General features: G+C 38.2%; 1 protein-coding gene across 1 annotated transcript in view; it reads left to right on the forward strand.

The window, feature by feature from the left end:
- NDUFAF2 (NADH:ubiquinone oxidoreductase complex assembly factor 2) overlaps positions 1–17,140 on the forward strand; it is a 123,001-nt gene that overhangs the window by 95,148 nt on the left and 10,713 nt on the right. The window lies entirely within an intron of this gene.

Genomic DNA, 17,140 nt, shown 5'->3' on the forward strand with positions numbered 1-17,140 from the left:
TTTCTTTCTGATATCAGTGAACCTTGGAATAAAAAGGAAAAGAAGTCAATGTGATCCAAGATTCAGAAGTATCACTAGGTGGTTTGATGGATCATGGAGACCTGATTATCCTTCTCTTGGCCATAATAAGAGCTACTACTATTCTTGAAGCAAAAGGTGTTCCTTTTATCCTCAGAACTTTGAAAGCCTCCTTCCATGGAAGCATTGATATGCAAAGTGATCAGATGGAGGCAACTGCAATAATCAGTCCTAAGGTACCACCCAGTAAGTTTTAGGGAATCCCAGCATCTCCAACAAGCTCCAGTCAGAACAGTGAGACCAAGGCATATCGTCCGTAGTGCTCACATTCTTGAATGTCTAAAAAGGAGCCCTGTCTTGCCTCTTTTCTAATGTACTATTAACCACATCGTTCTTTACACTCTTCTACACCCTCCCCAGCACACACACACACACACACACACACATACACACACACACACCCCTTTCCCTCCTGACCCTTTCCATTGTGTTTCAGGAATTTGTTTCTTTGTTCGCAAATTACCCTTCATCATTTAATATCGTCCTAGGAACTTGACTACATAGCCTCAACTGAAATCTGCCTGTGTCTGAAAGATTGTAAGTCTCTTCTTTCCTGGAGGTGAATTGTGCCCATTTTCCCACAAGCCACAGAAAGAAAGTGGGTTCCACTTCTACTTTCCTCCAGCCCTGGAAGAAAATATTCTTCCGTTTTGTGGGCCCAGGCGAGTGTAGTACTTTTGCAATCAAAGTATACTTCTTTCTACTTGTTTGTCATTTTTATCTTTGCCAACCTCCAGGCCACTCTGCCACACTGATGTGTGATTAAAAAAAACAACACACAAAGCTAATAAAAATTGGGTAAAAATCTTAAACAGGCACTTCATAAGATATAACAATGACCACTAAGCATATGAAAACATACTCAACAGCATAGTTTCATCAAGTAAACCAACATGAGATAACACTACACATCCACAAAAATGGTTAAAATTTAAAAGATTGACAATAGCCATAACTAGAGCAACCATAACTTTTATATAGTACTAGTTTGGTTGGTGTGAAAATGATAGAACCATGTTCAAAAAATGGCAGTTTGTTATGAAATCAAACACACACCTTACCCTATTACCCAAGAATTTCTCTCCTGGCTACCTTGAAAAATCAATTGTCAGGCACACTACGGGGGAAGTTCTGGCCAAAAGGTCTCCTCATCTGTGTCCAGCCCAATTTTCTAGCTTTCCTCTCTGCACTTGTATACCCACCCTACTCTTCAAGGAACTCCTGGCTGTCTGTCAAGCTTAATGTCTTCTCCGTCTGGCATCAGCTGGCACTCTTCTCCTCTTGCTTAATTCTATTTAAAAGGTCCTTTAAAATCCTTGATTGTTTCTTCAACACTTTTTAAAAACTTCTCAAAGAGTTAATCACTCCTTTCTTGATATAACTACACTGCTTTGAGTACCTGTATAACCCTTTGAGTTAAGTATTGTAATTATTTTTTTATTATTCATCTTTCTGACTATATTGTGAGCTACATGGCACAGGGATTGTGCTTATTCATTTGTATGTCATACTCGTAAGCACCTAATGCAGAGCCTGATTCATTATTTGATAGGCTTTTATTGGCAGACTTGAAAATCTTAACGCCATGTAAGTATATTACATAATTCCTGTGACAGAGATTGAATTTCCAACAACCAACTATAAAATAACCCTGTAAAACTAAACATATGTTGAAGTTGAGCTTTGCCTATACTTTTTTCATAGAAATTCGTATTACTGAAGGTTGCCAATATGGTTCAGTACCTGTTCAATAATGCAGTACAGTTGAATTAACATTTCACAAAAATCAATGAGGTAGACTTTTCCTAGTCCTAACTCTATTCCACTAGAAGCCACATATCGCAAATATTTTGAAATATTGCTTCTCTTTTCATACTGACAACACAGCAGGAAACAGAATAAAGTTTTCTATTTGCAAGAGTGAATAAATGTAAATAAATGCCAAAAGCGAATAAATGCCATGACAGAATACATGACTCAGCAATAGGTTTATAGATAGTTGAAGAAAGCTGCAACTTAGAGCTCACTTGCTGCATTTTTAATACATATTCTTCATGAAAGATGAAGAGGAAATTCTAGAAACCAGTGAAGAATAGAATTGGAGATGGTGATGCTATAGTCCAAGGAAAGGCTGGGCCACTGGGTAGAACCATGTAGTTCATAGTACTTTGCTTCCTTGATCATGTTCTCAGAGCTGAGCTAGAGGCCCCGAAGACTCATTTTTGTCCCTGTCCAAGGCGATTTGGCTCTGAAAGATACCACAGTGACTAAAATACCTGTGAATTGGAAATAGTTGCCAGAATTCCAGTATATTAATTTATGGTAAGAAATTAAATTGGCACAGGAAAAAACAGTAGGTTACCTGGTGAGTATGGCGATAGGATAAGAGGAGTTAAGTGAAATAAATGTTTAATTGCATCAGGCCTAAAATTGCCTGTTATGTTCATCTCAAAATAGGGATAGTCTGACCCATAGAATGGAAATATTTTAATAAAATTGGCCAGAATTACCAACATCTGTCTTTATCCTATGAATGGCTTTATGATTTGGAATAGAAAAAATTGCCACCTGCTGGTTGACGTTTTTGCTCCCATGGACAGTGTTTTTAGGGATTGCCAGCATTTGTCTGTATGATTCTTTTTTCTTCGCTTCCCCATTCTGATTGAAATAGTATTCCTATTGCTGTTACAATAGTTATATTATGGTCAACTGTTGCTGGCCCTGCAGCTATTCTTTTATTTTACTCTTTTCTTACTCCACTCTGGCCTATAATGTGTTGATCTTGCAGTTTAACATTGAGAGGAATCTTATTTCTGAATTCTTGAGGCCCAGTTCACTGCTGTCTTCAACTAATTGACATTTATTGAGTGAGTTCTCTGTGCCCAGTATTATTAGGTTCAGAATTGAAATGTCTTAAAACTGACTCTTGCATATGTAATCCTACTTTCCTAATGTCTTAAATTGAAAAGATGGAATGTATATCCTTGTGGGGAAAAATAAATCCTTACCCCAATCTCACAATATCACTATTTGGTATATAGTAGAAATGGGTAAGTAAACTGTGGCGTGTTCGTACACTGGGTTATAACATGACTGAGCCAGAGCTGTGTTTATCAACATGGACAAATCTCAGAAACATAATATTGAGCAAAAAGAGCAAGCTGCAGAAGACTTCATGCAGCATGATGCCATGTATAGAAAGTTTGAAAGCAGGGAAAGAAAAATGGACTTTCAAGGAAAGTTAGTGAGTTAAACACATGAGTTTACTTTCTCTTCAAGCATAATGAGAATGACAGTAAAGGGATTTATTTTTAAAAGTATAAACCTACACGGTTAAGGAAAATTGAAGAGGCAAAACAGCACCAATGTTTCAGAAGCTGGAAAGCAGATGAAGTGGTAATAAATGTAGGAAAACTGAGAAGAATGATTCCTAATCTGGCAGAAGAGAAAGCCCAGATGCAACCCAATTTAAACCATAAAACCCCAGAATGCTCAGTAATTGACAGTGCCAGGAAACACTGAAAGTGGAGTAGAGGCTTGTGCTGAAAACAATAACGTGGTTGAAGATCTGTTTAGAAGCAATTATTTGGTAACCAGTAAATGTAGAAGAAATAGTAGAGTTGAGAAATCACCATTTTTCAACTATCATTTTAATACTTGATTCAGGGAAAAATCATTAGTGGATCCTAAAACCATTGGGTTAAATTTTGTTGGAGAATGAGATATTTACATGGTCTCAAAATATCTCCCTACAGATTACTTATTAGTTACAATAGAGAAAAGATACCTTTATAGTGGACAAATCTAGAGGGTACCACTTTAACCTGGTGGTCAAAAGTTATACCAAGTAGGACAGACTTGACATCATCTATGCCTCCTTATATGATGCACTGAGAATAAGACATCATTTATGTAGTGCTTCTTAAAATACACAACCTTAATCGAATCATGAGGAAACAACCAGACAACCTATATTGGGACACATTTCAGGAAACACCAGACTGGTCATGCCAGTGTCATGAACAACAAAGAAAGACTGATCAACATGACAACTAATTGTAATACTTGATTCTTGATTGAGGGGGGAAAATAGTTATAAAGGACAGTATTCGGGTAATTGGTGAAGTTTGAACATGAACCATGTATTAAAGAATAGCATTGTATCAATTGTAAATCTCCTGAAGAAAAAGAAATGGATGCTGTTGAATTCCTTTTGTGAAAGTCTGAAAACCAGGCAACTTCTCTACCCATTTGAAAACTGGAACTTTATTCATAGGAAAGAGAAAACAGTAGTCTGTTTTCTGGACAAATTTGAGGTAAGAGGTACCGGTCTGAAATTAAAGAAATGAAATGAACACATACATACCAAACCTATCATGTGAAGTTGAATTATAGATAAGTACATGGAAAATAAACAGAATTCACTTACTATGTCTAAGAAAAACAAAACTTGGTTAGGAAAAGGAAAAGCATTTCTAGTATACTGGATAACTCACTTGTTGACAATGTTTACTCAAAATAACATAAATATTGAATATTGATTTATAGCTACCTTGAAAGTATTAGGTCACAAGAAGGATGGAATAAATCTTCATTTTTAATAAAGAGAAGTTAATATACAAAGCTTAAAACTGAAAAATAAAGAAGAAATAATGAGAATGTTATTTAGATATTACGGAAGGGTTAGTCTGCTTTATAGCTATCAAACACTTTTGTGGCTCCCTGGTTTGGCCTCTACTACAACCATAAACGTTAGCTAAAAATATATAAAGTGATTTTTTCTGGGGAAAGGGAAATACTGCTTTTCATAAAAAAGCCTTTTAGAACCATGTGGCCCTACAAACTATGTGAATATATAACTTTGATTTGAAGAAAAGAAATCTAAAAATACATACACAATGCTATGAAAGAGGGGTAGGAAAGTTTTTCTTCAAATCGCCAGATAGTAGATATTTCCAGCATTGTGAGACAATCTCTGTTGAAACTATTTAACTCTGCCAATGTAGTGTGAAAGCAATTTTAGACAATATGTAAATGAGTGAGTATGGCTGTGTCCAGTATTACTTTGTTTACAAAACAGGTGCGAGGTGTATCCCAGTTTGCTAACCTCTGCTGTTGGTCAGTGGTTTCAAATCAGGATACCATACCACTGGGTACACAAAGACTTTCTATGGGGTATACAGGTATGAATAGCTTTAAAGAATTAATTTCCATATTCTCTCTTTTCATGTGTAGTCTTTCCTAAAAATTATCTGCGTGAGAACTCCCTTCTGGTCTGCCAGTTCTCCTTTCTGACTTCTTTGGTAATCATCTGTCTCCCACTTTTCAAAAGAAAAGCTTACCCCTTGTCCACACTAAATCTTACTATGGTGCATTGCCTTGGGGTTTAAAAATCTCCAGGGCACCAAACAAAGAGACTGTTGGAGAGTGAATCTCTCCTGAGGGAGAGTCCCTTGAGAGCAAAGCAGGGAAAGCTTCAATAAAAATTATTGAAGGGGCAACACATTCTTTCATCCAGGCGACAAACTCATGGCAAGGCTCCATACCTTATAGTTTCTCTTGCTAGCTGGCTAGCTAGGTATCCATTTATCTATATTAAAATTAAAATTCACAAGTGAGAGTTGTCATGAAGACACATAATAACACATTTATTTGAATTTTAAAATTAAGTTAGACTTTTTCTGACAGAGAGTAAGTCAGATTTAGCTGATTGGGTTTGACAATGAGGATTGGCTCTGCCAATTAGTTGTATGGTTATATTTTCCATAAATTGAATATGCTAAACTGCAGCTTCAAGGCTTTGACAAAACATATTTAAAGCATGCATCCAATATGCAATAAACTGAAAAATACATCCTTTGCCATTATTTAAGTGTCAACTTAACTGTGCAAGGTGGTACATAGTTTTCAAAAGTCTTAGGAGATAAATGTGCAAAAAAATTAGAAAATCAATGCTACTGTTGTTTATGGATATATAAAGATGTAGTGAAAGTATAAAAACATGCATGAAAATGATAGACAGGAAATTTAAAGTAGTTATTACCTCTAGGGAAAGAGAGTATGAGAGTGAGGGGTCGCAGAGTGTTTTATTGGTCATATCTATAGTGTTTTGGTCATAACTACAGTGCTATTTCTTAAGTTGGATGGTGGGTATATGTTATATTATTAGCTATACTTGGGTGTATGTTACGTTATTAACTATATTTATTTATATATATGAACTATTTTATAAAAAAAGAAAGCAATGAAACCTGTATCATACTTTGAGAACGCATTAGGTCTCTGATGGAAAAACAAGATATTCAAAATAAACTGAAAAGTGAAATGCTTGAAATTCTACAATACCAAAAGCACTTAAGGAGTTATCACAGCAATATGCATAAGAAACAATCAGTGTTGTGGCTCAGGTTTTGGAATTCTCTCTAAAGCCCCAGTGCTCATGTAGTTTTATTATTCATTCAGTTACTTATCAAGCACCTGCTATGTACTTAATAGCTAACATCATTTCTTTGTAGACTTCGTAGATATCGTAACTCTGTTAAATTATGTTTAGATTCTACTTTTAGTATAATTTTTTCCCTCTGTGAAACCAAATTGTTTGATTCTTTAAGGTTGCAGGGAAAAAACATTCACATATTGCCTTCAGAAATTGGATCTTATTTCAAGTTTATACAGGAGCATTATATCTTAAGTAGTACAGTCATTCTTGGGTCTTTGGTTTCCGAGACTGGAAAGGATATATCCTGAGCTTGATCGATGTCCCATTCTTTATTTACCTACTAGCATTTCTGCCTCCCCAAAGGAGAAGATAGGGTTGAATGGGTTTACTGCCACACACAATAAAAGGTCCCTGTTGGACAGATTTTTATGCCTGTCATTTGCCCTGCCTCGTGCCTAACCCATTTGTTGCCAGCCTTTGACCAGGCAAAGAAGCAGGTCTGTCCCCATTTAGGAGTGCCTGAGGCCCTGCAGTTTATACCTGCTGGTGTAATTTGGGGTCACTTTTGTGACTCTTAGGCTTATTAGCCTGTACTCTGACCTCACTTGATTTTTTTTCTTTGTTTTATTAAAAATTTAATACAACAATAACTTTTTTAATAGAAATAATAAATTACCCCAAGTTGTATGGCTGCACAACTCTTAACTTTAACAAGTTAATTTACCCATGCATACATTGGTACATAACTGTAATTTTGGCGTACTTGTTATTTTGTATTCTGGTTCTGTATTCTTAGCTACCATAATGAATAAAAACAAGCACCTGAAATAATAGCAAACACTTAGAGATAGCTTTTCTATGTACCTTCCTTGTTATTGATCTCTAGCTTTGTAAAAATGAAGAAAATATAAAATGTGCCATGCTTCTCTAGAGAAATGTGGTAAGAAACGAAAGTGAATCGTTTTGAGCTCCTTAGAGTCTGGACTCTTAACCACAGCTAGTGTGCTTCTCTAACTACAGGTATTTATTAATTGTGCAAGAAATGTTTATGCTAGTTTCTGTTGTAACTCTTTTTGGTTTTCAAAACATTGGTTTTAGGTGGATCTTACTGAAAAGTACTATTTCAAACTTCAAGCATCCCATCTTTCTGAATCTAAAGGATTGCTTCCTATATACTTCTGTACAAGCTGAGGTCTGAGTTTAAGCTTAGTTTATTCTTGGCATATTTTTTCTTCTATTTTGACTTTTATCTGACTTTTAAGGAGCGGAATATAAAAGGTGTGGTTTTTTTTAAGTTGTATATAAATAAGGTGCTATTATTCATTATTTTTAGATATGCTTGTGCTCAGGTTCTTCTGAGTTCCATTATAACTTACTAGGTGCCTATTAAAAGGTATACAGAATTAGTTCTGAATAGTTAACCTGCTGAGTCATGTCATTAGTCACTAAGACAAGTCTCATTTAGGTTTTAAAACTGGGCTTACATCCAGAATTTAAAAGGTTAAAGGAGTTAAAATGAGGTTAGGCTTTTTTTTTTAATCTACACTTTTTTCTCAGTTATCTCACCAAAACAATTTCTTGTGATTTTCTTCTTACTCTGTCCATGCTGGAGAAGTAATGATTTTCTTCATAATTTTAAATTTAAAAAATAAGTTGATGCTGATCACTTTTATCAGATGTAATTGTATTTCTTTAAATGGGAGCGGAGGGGAAATAATGGTGTTTAGGGAAATGTATTGATTATATTGGTGATGTGCCCTCCAAGATACCAGGCCACAGTTGATTGCCTCTGATTTTGTTATGTCTTTAGGCATGCCAGACTTTATTCTCCAGTACTTATTACGACAGTGATAAAATACTATACTCATTTGCTAAGTGGATGTTGTTGCTATGGTAATAAGGAATTAGGCATTTTATGTATTTTTTCTGATATACATATATTCATTGTGTTTCATGTGTTCAAATATACTTAATTTCCTTCTCAAATATCACATTCTGGTGTCACTGTGATGCATTTCTTTACCAGTATTCTAAAACGTGAGTAAATGGATGTGTCATCTAGAGTAGGGTTTTTCAATTTATGTGATACATTAGTGGATTGTGAAATCAATTTAGTGGGTTATAAGTATTTTTTCTTTTTAATGAAGTAGAAAAAATATGGAATAGAAAAAGCCAGCATACAAAACCTTACTAAGAGTAAGTACTTTTTTCTGAAATTCTTGTTTCAGATACACACACGCACATGTTTGTGTATACCAAGTTGTAGTGTAAAATGTGTTTCTTAACTGCGATGGTGAATTTTGGTGTCAACTTGGCTAGGTTGCAGTACCCAGATATTTGGTCAAACACTAGTCTAGATTTTCCTGTGAAGATACTTGTTTTTTGTTTGTTTGTTTGTTTGTTTGTTTGTTTTTTAAATGAGGTTAACATTTAAATCAGTAGACTTTGAGTAAAGCAGATTACTCTCCATAATGTGGATAGACCTCATCCAATCAGCTGAACACTGAATTACTCATAAGGGGAAAAATACCTGATCTCAACAAAAGTCTTACATATTCTAAACTGCTAAATAAGGACTTGATATCACTAAAAACATGTAGAAGGGGCCGGCCCAGTGGCTCAGGCGGATAGAGCTCCATGCTCCTAACTCCAAAGGCTGCTAGTTCGATTCCCACATGGGCCAGTGGGCTCTCAACCACAAGGTTGCCAGTTCAATTCCTCGAGTCCCACAAGGGATGGTGGGCAGCACCCCCTGCAACTAAGATTGAACATGGCACCTTGAGCTGAGCTGCCTCCCGGATGGCTCAGTTGTTGGTTGGAGCCCGGGCTCTCAACCACAAGGTTGTCAGTTCAACTCCCGCACGGGATGGTGGGCTATGCCCCCTGCAACTAGCAATGGCGACTGGCCATGGAGCTGAGCTGCGCCTTCTACAGCGAAGACTGAAAGGACAACAACTTGAAGCTGAACGGCACCCTCCACAACTAAGATTGACAGGACAACAGCTTGACTTGGAAAAAAAAGTCCTGGAAGTACACACTGTACCCCAAATCCTGTTCCCTTTCCCCAATAAAAAAAAATATTTAAAAAAAAACAAAACATGTAGAAGGGGAAAAAAAGATTGATTCAAATTATCAGGGGCCAAATACTAGTACATAAAGGATCAATCATATTCTTGTGAGTAGAATTTTTTTCTCTGGGTCACTTTTATACTTTCCTGTCCAGGAATTTGAAGATGAAAATCCCTGAGCATTCTTTTTATTGTAATTGCAACTGACTTCTTTTCAGTTTTAATGTAAGAAATTCCTGATATGCAATAATAAAGGTAAATGTTTTCTGAATTGCCCACTTGGATATAAGGTGAAATGTTAAAGAGGAAAATAAAGTTTTTTGTCCTGTACTCTTTCAAACTGTTTCTAGTTTTTCTGTAGTTATCTCTTTTGACAGTCTCTCTTCTTAAGACAGGGAAAGGATGTTTTTTAGTGAGGACTAATAAGCATAAGGATTCAGTAATATTCTCCCTCACACAGTTAGACTAATTGCATTATGCTGGTCCCCAATTTATATGACAGTTTATCATAAAAACATTTTGTTTCATGTGTGTTTATTGAATAAACCTCACTAATAAGATTTTCTATTGAATGATTTCCAAATTTTCATCACCAGATGGATATTTTTGCCAAGAAATGTACATTGCATAGTCATTTAAGTGCAATAATTATAAAAAAGCCAGAGTGTATTATCATGCGGGAGTAATAATATTTGTTAACAAAATTCATTTGTGTATTGGACAAATATTTGCCCAGCCCAAGATTGCCTGACTTGTCTGGGTCCAGCGGTGCCCGACCTGGATGCGTTTGTTTTGGAGAAGGCGTAAGTTCAAAGATATATTCAGTGAAGGTTAATACATTACATGGATTTACCTAAGAAACCATCAGTTTTTGCCTCTCAATTTAAGAAGCAAAAGTATTTACAGGGAAAGGATAATAGTATTATTAACCTGCACTATGAAAATAGATCTCAGCTGTTGTTCAATTCAAATTTGTTTATTCGACTTTCAAATCCTGATTTACAGGTATTGAGAAAAATTGCCAGTGTGGAACTTCCCTGGTTCCTGCCACAATTAAAAGATATCTTAGTCTAAAAGGAAAGAGACATTATTAAGAATTATCCTAAAAAATATCCATCTAAGCTGATTATTACAGAGTTTTTTATTGTCAGAATGAAAGGGACTACCCCTGATATCTTTGAAGTGAACTGTTTTATCTAGCAAGTGGCAAAACATGCTCTCCTAACCTTCAGTTTGTGACCTTATTAACTGGTACTATTCAAGGAATTGACTACCACTGTTGCTGAAGCTTATGCCTAAATACCTGAAATATATGTCACTTTCCTTGAAATAAGTGATGAATTGCTATCATAGAGGATATCAGTAGAAGCTAAGTTACAAGTTCCTAACTTTTTGGGTGCTCTGGCATCACAACACTTTTTTATCCTAAATTAGTAATATAGAACGTACTCATTTTTGAAAGTGAGCTAATGATAGGTTTTTAAACCATCAAAAATCCTTGAGATTTTTGCGTGGATGCACCCTTGTGTGTCATAAAAACAATATTGCAAATCCTAGAACCAGAAGAATTTCCTCAAAGATCATGTAACTTGCCTGACTCAGTTGCCACAGTTGCCATGTTACAGTGTTCAGTTAAGCCCAGCCCAAAATTGCCTGACTTGTCTGGGTCCAGCGGTGCCCAACCTGGATGTGTTTGTTTTGGAGAAGGCGTGAGTGAGATTTATCTTCCCTCCTTGTAAATTACTTTTTAGTCAAGGTTTAGTTCCACTGTCTTTACTATCCATTTTACCTTTTAGAAGGAACACTGTTCAAGGGGAAACTAGCGGTAGGCTCCCGGAAGGAAGAAGCTGAAATGTATTCACCAAATTATTTAGGAGTGTCTATTCTATGCTAGATGATGGAGGGGTGGTGGAAAATATGCAGATGACCTGGGGAACGCCGTAGACCTCATGGAGCATATATATATATTCAAGTGGGAAAGACAGATATGTAACAAGTACCAAAAATGGATCATTACAAATTGTGAAAAGAACTCTGAAAGAAAAAGCAAAGATTCTAAGAATGAATAACAGGGACTGCTTTCTTTAGATGGGATGTTTAAGGAAGCTGCTCTGTGAAGTGATACTTAGACTGAGACCTGGTGAATAAAAAGGACCAAGCAAGATGAAGAGTGAGTGACATGACACCTACGTCGTATACAATAATGAAAAGACTTGACAAATTTGACAGCATAAGAAATTTCTACTTTTTTACAAAAACAAAATCCTAGACAAAGTTAAAAGACAAACCAAAGACTGGGTTCTAAAATACAGGATACGGGGCCGGCCCGGTGGCTCAGATGGTTGGAGCTCCGTGCTCCTAACTCCATAGGCTGCCAGTTCAATTCCCACATGGGCCAGTGGGCTCTCAACCACAAGGTTGCCGGTTCAACTCCTCGGGTCCCGCAAGGGATGGTGGGCAGCGCCCCCTGCAACTAAGATTGAACACGGCACCTTGAGCTGAGCTGCCGCTAAGCTCCCGGATGGCTCAGTTGGTTGGAGCGCATCCTCTCAAACACAGGGTTGCGGGTTCGACTCCCACAAAGGATGGTGGGCTGCGCCCCTGCAACTAGAAAACAGCAACTGGACCTGGAGCTGAGCTGCGCCCTCCACAACTAAGACTGAAAGGACAACAACTTGACTTGGAAAAAAGTCCTGGAAGTACACATTGTTCCCCAATAAAATCTTTTAAAAAAATAAAATAAAATAAAATACAGGACAGGTAAGGACTTTTTCTTTTTTTTTTTCTTTTTTGTATTGACACAGTTATGGGAAAACAGGCATTATCATTCACCACAGGTGCAGGTGTAAGTTGATGTTGACTTTTTAGAGACCAGTTTTCCATATAGGAACCTTTTGATGTAGTAGTTCCAGTTCTGAGAACGTATCCTAAGGGATGACTGGCAAGTGTGTGAAATTTTATACAAGGATGTTGTTTGCAGCGTTGTAAAATATGAAGCATCCTAAACATCCATCTATAGCGGATTGAGTGAATAAATTGTGGTACCTCTGTACAATGGAACACTAGCTACTAAGCGGCCACCAAGAAGGATAATGCACATCTAAGTGGTTTCCATTTTGAGGGGGAAAAGAGAACGTTCAAAAGGAGCTAAAAAAGTTCTGTTTACTCCTTTGCAAATACTCCCACACTAGTTCGTTTCCTGTTTTTAGCAAACCCAAAACGGCAGGCTGATTAAATGAGAGGTGTCATTATTTCTGCAATAGCAGTCACCTTCCCTAGCTGTGTTATTTGTTGGTTCATCGTTTGTCTCTTCCTACTAGAGTTTTAGCCTCACAAGAGCAGGGCTGTGTTTTGTTCCTGGCCTTGTCTCTAGGATCTAGAACAGTGCCTGGCTCAGAGTAGGTGCTCAGTGTTATGGAATGAGTGTGTGAATGAAAGTGAAAGAAAACGGGCTCCAGCCAAGGTCTCTTGGTGAGTGCATTCGGAAGGCCCTCTTCCTTCTCTGCCCTTGATTTCCTTTTGCCTCTGTTCTTATTTTTCAGTGACTGTTTTGCTGCCCTCCCACAAGTGCCATGAGAATTCTCACCCCGCCTCGTTTCTTCATCATCCTGTCTCCATCACTGCTGGGACATCCCTGAGCCTCTCTTTGTCACCAAACCTAAAGGAAGTGTGGCTTTTGAGCTACCATTCATGCCACTGAGCTTACACCTGTTTGCTTACCTGATTGCCTGACCTTTAGAACTCACTCTATAACCCTAGTAATACCCTAGCCCTTTCATTTTCTCTTAGCGGTTCCTCCCTGCTTCCCACAGTGTCATTTCGATTGGTTTCATCAGCTGCTGCTCTTCTGGGAATTCTGCTCCCCTCCCAGTATAATTGCTGCAGGCAGCCTGACTGCCTGTCTGTCGGTGCTACTCAAGTTGCCTAAAGCGGATGTTATTATTATGGCTGGTGGTGTGGTAGTCGTTTATCTAACTGCTACATGCTCACCTTCTCCCACCTCCATCACTAGCCCGCTTTCCCAATCCTGCGCTTTCATTTCTACCTTCATCAATCACATGATAGGAAGGGAAAATGTTGGCCTGGCTTTGGAGTGAGGAGAGTGGAGTCCTGAGTTCCACCTGAAGTAGCGGAGGCTCTCTTACCCGTCTGGCTTCCCACAGTACCCTTCCCGCTTTGGGAAATCAGCACCAGCAGTCCCTCTGAGGGACTAAAAACAACAGGCTGTTTTCAAGTTTTGGCCAGTCATAGGCACTGTGGATGATGTATTATGATTCTATCACATTATATTTTTTATTGCAAATGTGCTACGCTGTGGTTAAATTGCTTAATATATACTAGGCAAGAAATAGAACCATCATTATAACACTGTTTCTCTGAACAAAGTATTTTAGGTCCAAAATAATTGATTTATTATTAAAGTTTCATACTGCATCGACTTCTTAAGTTAGGAGTTTTATATTTGGTGGTGATATATTTTAAGTTAAATACTTACAGGTTGACAGGTAAAAGGTACACAAAGAAAAAGGAGAAATAATTTTTTTCTTAATTTTCAAAAGCGTCAACAGTCTTTACCACGCTGATTTTTTTTAAAAAAACTAGTGTAACTCCCAAGAGTATAAATAAATTTGTACCTATCTTTTCTCACTTTTGGAGTTATTAAGGCTTTTTCAGCTTTATGAAGAGAAGGGCTTTAAGTCATCTCGCCTCGGAATTTGTTTTATTAATAATGGAATATGATTTCTTCTTGATTAACAGCTATTTAAGTGTAGATTTGGATTTATAGCACAATTGCAAAATACAGAGTCAATCTGCTCATTCAGTGGTGAGTAAAGTGCACAGACAGAGGCAAATTTATTCGTTCAGCAAATATGTATTGAGCACCTATTATGTTCTAGGCATTATTCTAGGCATCGGATGAAAATACACCATTTGGCATAATTCGCATGGCTACTTCTTAATAGAAAGAGTAAGTGTGGCATAGTGGAAGACTAGAAACCACCCAAATGTCTATTTGTTAATAAGCCGCGGTCTGGCAGCACAGTGGAGGCTGTCTGCTCACCATTCCCTGCAGCTGGGAAGCAGGTCCTTCCTTGAAGTGGGAACTGGTCAGAGTATCCCCATGTCTGCCACGGTAAGTTTGGCTTTTGTTCTGAGGACCCATTAAGTGATTGTTAGTGGGAAGTGGAATGAAAGGTCAGTGGTTGCTATGTGGGCATTAGATCATAGAGGGACTGCAGAGACCTATGAGGAGACCATTATAGTCCAGGCAAGAAGTGCTGTTGGCAGTGGAGGTGGAAAGAACTGCACAATTCAAGATACATTTTGAGGAAAAACTGAGGGTTGCCAAAAGGGAACGCGGTGGGGATGAGGAAGAAGGGGAAGGGATTAGACTGCATAAATTGGTAACTACAGTATTGCCACGGGGATATGAAAGGCAGTTTGGGGAATATAATCAATAATGTTGTAAAGATTTTGGGGGGTGTCAGATGGGCACATGTCTTATTAGGGAGACCACTTCATGGATGGTGTAGGTGCCTGATCACTGCAGTGTACACCTGAAGCTGAATAATACTGTATGTCAACTATAATTTAATATATATAGTCACAGGATATGGAGTACAGCATAGGGAATAGAGTCAATGGAATTGTAATAGATATACACGATGTCAGAGGGGCAATAGATTGGGGGAATACTTTGTGAGGGATGAAATGTCTTAACTATTGCATTCTTTTGTAAACCTGAAACTAATAAAAAGAAAAGATACATTTTGGTGGAGGAATTGATAAGATTTGGTGCTAAGTGGATGGAAAAGGTGAGGGAAAATAGGAGTAGTTTTAGCAAATGTACACAGTTATGTAAGGGAGGCTGCTGATGGCTGAAGGCTGCTTCCCACCATGAGGACCTCCCAGTAGCCCCTTCCTTCCCCCCAGATCCAGCCCCCCACTCGTGTGCACTGGATAGGTCAGAGGGTCTACTTTAAGAGTATGGTAGTGAACTTTCGGGGCTTCGTTAGCTGCATGGCCCCTCTCTATGTGTGTGTAGTGGGGTGTCACCTTGAAGCTTGTGAAGAACGGGAATAGGGCAAGGGCCGACTGAAACGAGGCAGGCTGTCCAGGTCAGGGGAACGCTGTAGTCAGGCTGCATATCCTGAGCTCAGCTGTCTGCTGCGCCTAGTGTGGGGCTTGTGGAAAACTGTGCAAGGTAGTAAGGAGCAGTGGAAAGAACACAGTGGAGACAGAGCTTCTGTTTCAAGTCTAGGCAAATTGTGTGACGCAGAGCTAGTTCTCTGAGCCTCAGTGACCTTGGATGTATTTCATGTAAAATGTCTGTTAGACATCCAAGTGGAGACATCAGTTAGATAGTTGGATATAGGATTCAGAAGCTTGGATAGTGTTCAGGCCTGAAAGTACAAATTTGAGATTCTTCAGTATATACAGACAGTATTTAAATTGATAAAATTGGAAATGATTACTTAGAGAGAGTATAGAAAAAGAAGAAGGCCCAGAATTGTGTCCTGAAGCCCTTCAGTATTCAGAGGTTTGGCTGAGAAGAAGGAGCCTAACCGTTTGATACAAAATATTGGGATATTTTACAGATAATCTCAAATTCGGTGTGTCTAAAGTGGGACTCCTTCTCATTTTCTCTATTTCCTATCATGGTCAAGGGCATTATCCCTCATCACTCATCGGAAACTTGGGGATTGTCCTGATCTTTTTTACCTCCACATACGTGGTGACCAAGACCTTTATCCTTTGACTATCTGAACAATCTGTCTTTCTACCCCACCTCACTGCCACTGCTTTGATTCCTGCCCTGAGGATTTCTCGCTTGCATTTCTGCAGCAGCATTCTGTAATAACTGATTCCAGTCGTGCCTCCCTCCAATCCAATTTCTGTGGTTGCCAGATTTCTCAAATAAAAATATAGGGCACCTAGTTAAATTTAACTTTGAAACAAACAGTGAATAATTATAAAGGTAGGTATGTCCCATGCAATTTATTTAAGACATACTTATACTAAAAAACCACAACTGTTGCTTTTCTGAAGTTCAAATTATAACAGGGTTCTACTCTTTTATCTGGAAATCCTAGTCTTGCTTCAAAGTCAAAATATTTCACCATGGCTTTCAGGATAAAATGTAAGTGTCCTAACACTGCATTGTAAGAGTCAGCATGTTCTGACCCAAGTGCCATATGAACTGCTGGCAGTGTCCTGCATTTGCTGCACTGCTTTACTCCTCCATACCTGTGAAGGTGTGCTTACCTCTCCCCAGAATGGCCCCTCTCTCCGCGGTGCTCTGGTTCATTCCTGTTGTTAAGACTCAGGCATCACCGTCTCTGGGAAGTCATTTCTAACCCCCTACTCCCCACTCGATGGATAATAATAGGAGCAACGGCTTTTCTTCTGTTTTTCATGTCATTTTTTGCTAATATTATCACATAATGCAGGGCTGTCCAAACGTTTTTCCAACGTTTTTCACCAAGGGCCATATGCGGTAAAATACACAAACAGCCGGGCCACTCACTAGAGGTGAAGTACGTATTGCCTCACC

The sequence above is a fragment of the Rhinolophus sinicus genome, chromosome 3 (genome assembly GCF_057876585.1).
Source record: "Rhinolophus sinicus isolate RSI-liver-muscle chromosome 3, RSI-T2T, whole genome shotgun sequence".
Taxonomy (NCBI): domain Eukaryota; kingdom Metazoa; phylum Chordata; class Mammalia; order Chiroptera; family Rhinolophidae; genus Rhinolophus; species Rhinolophus sinicus.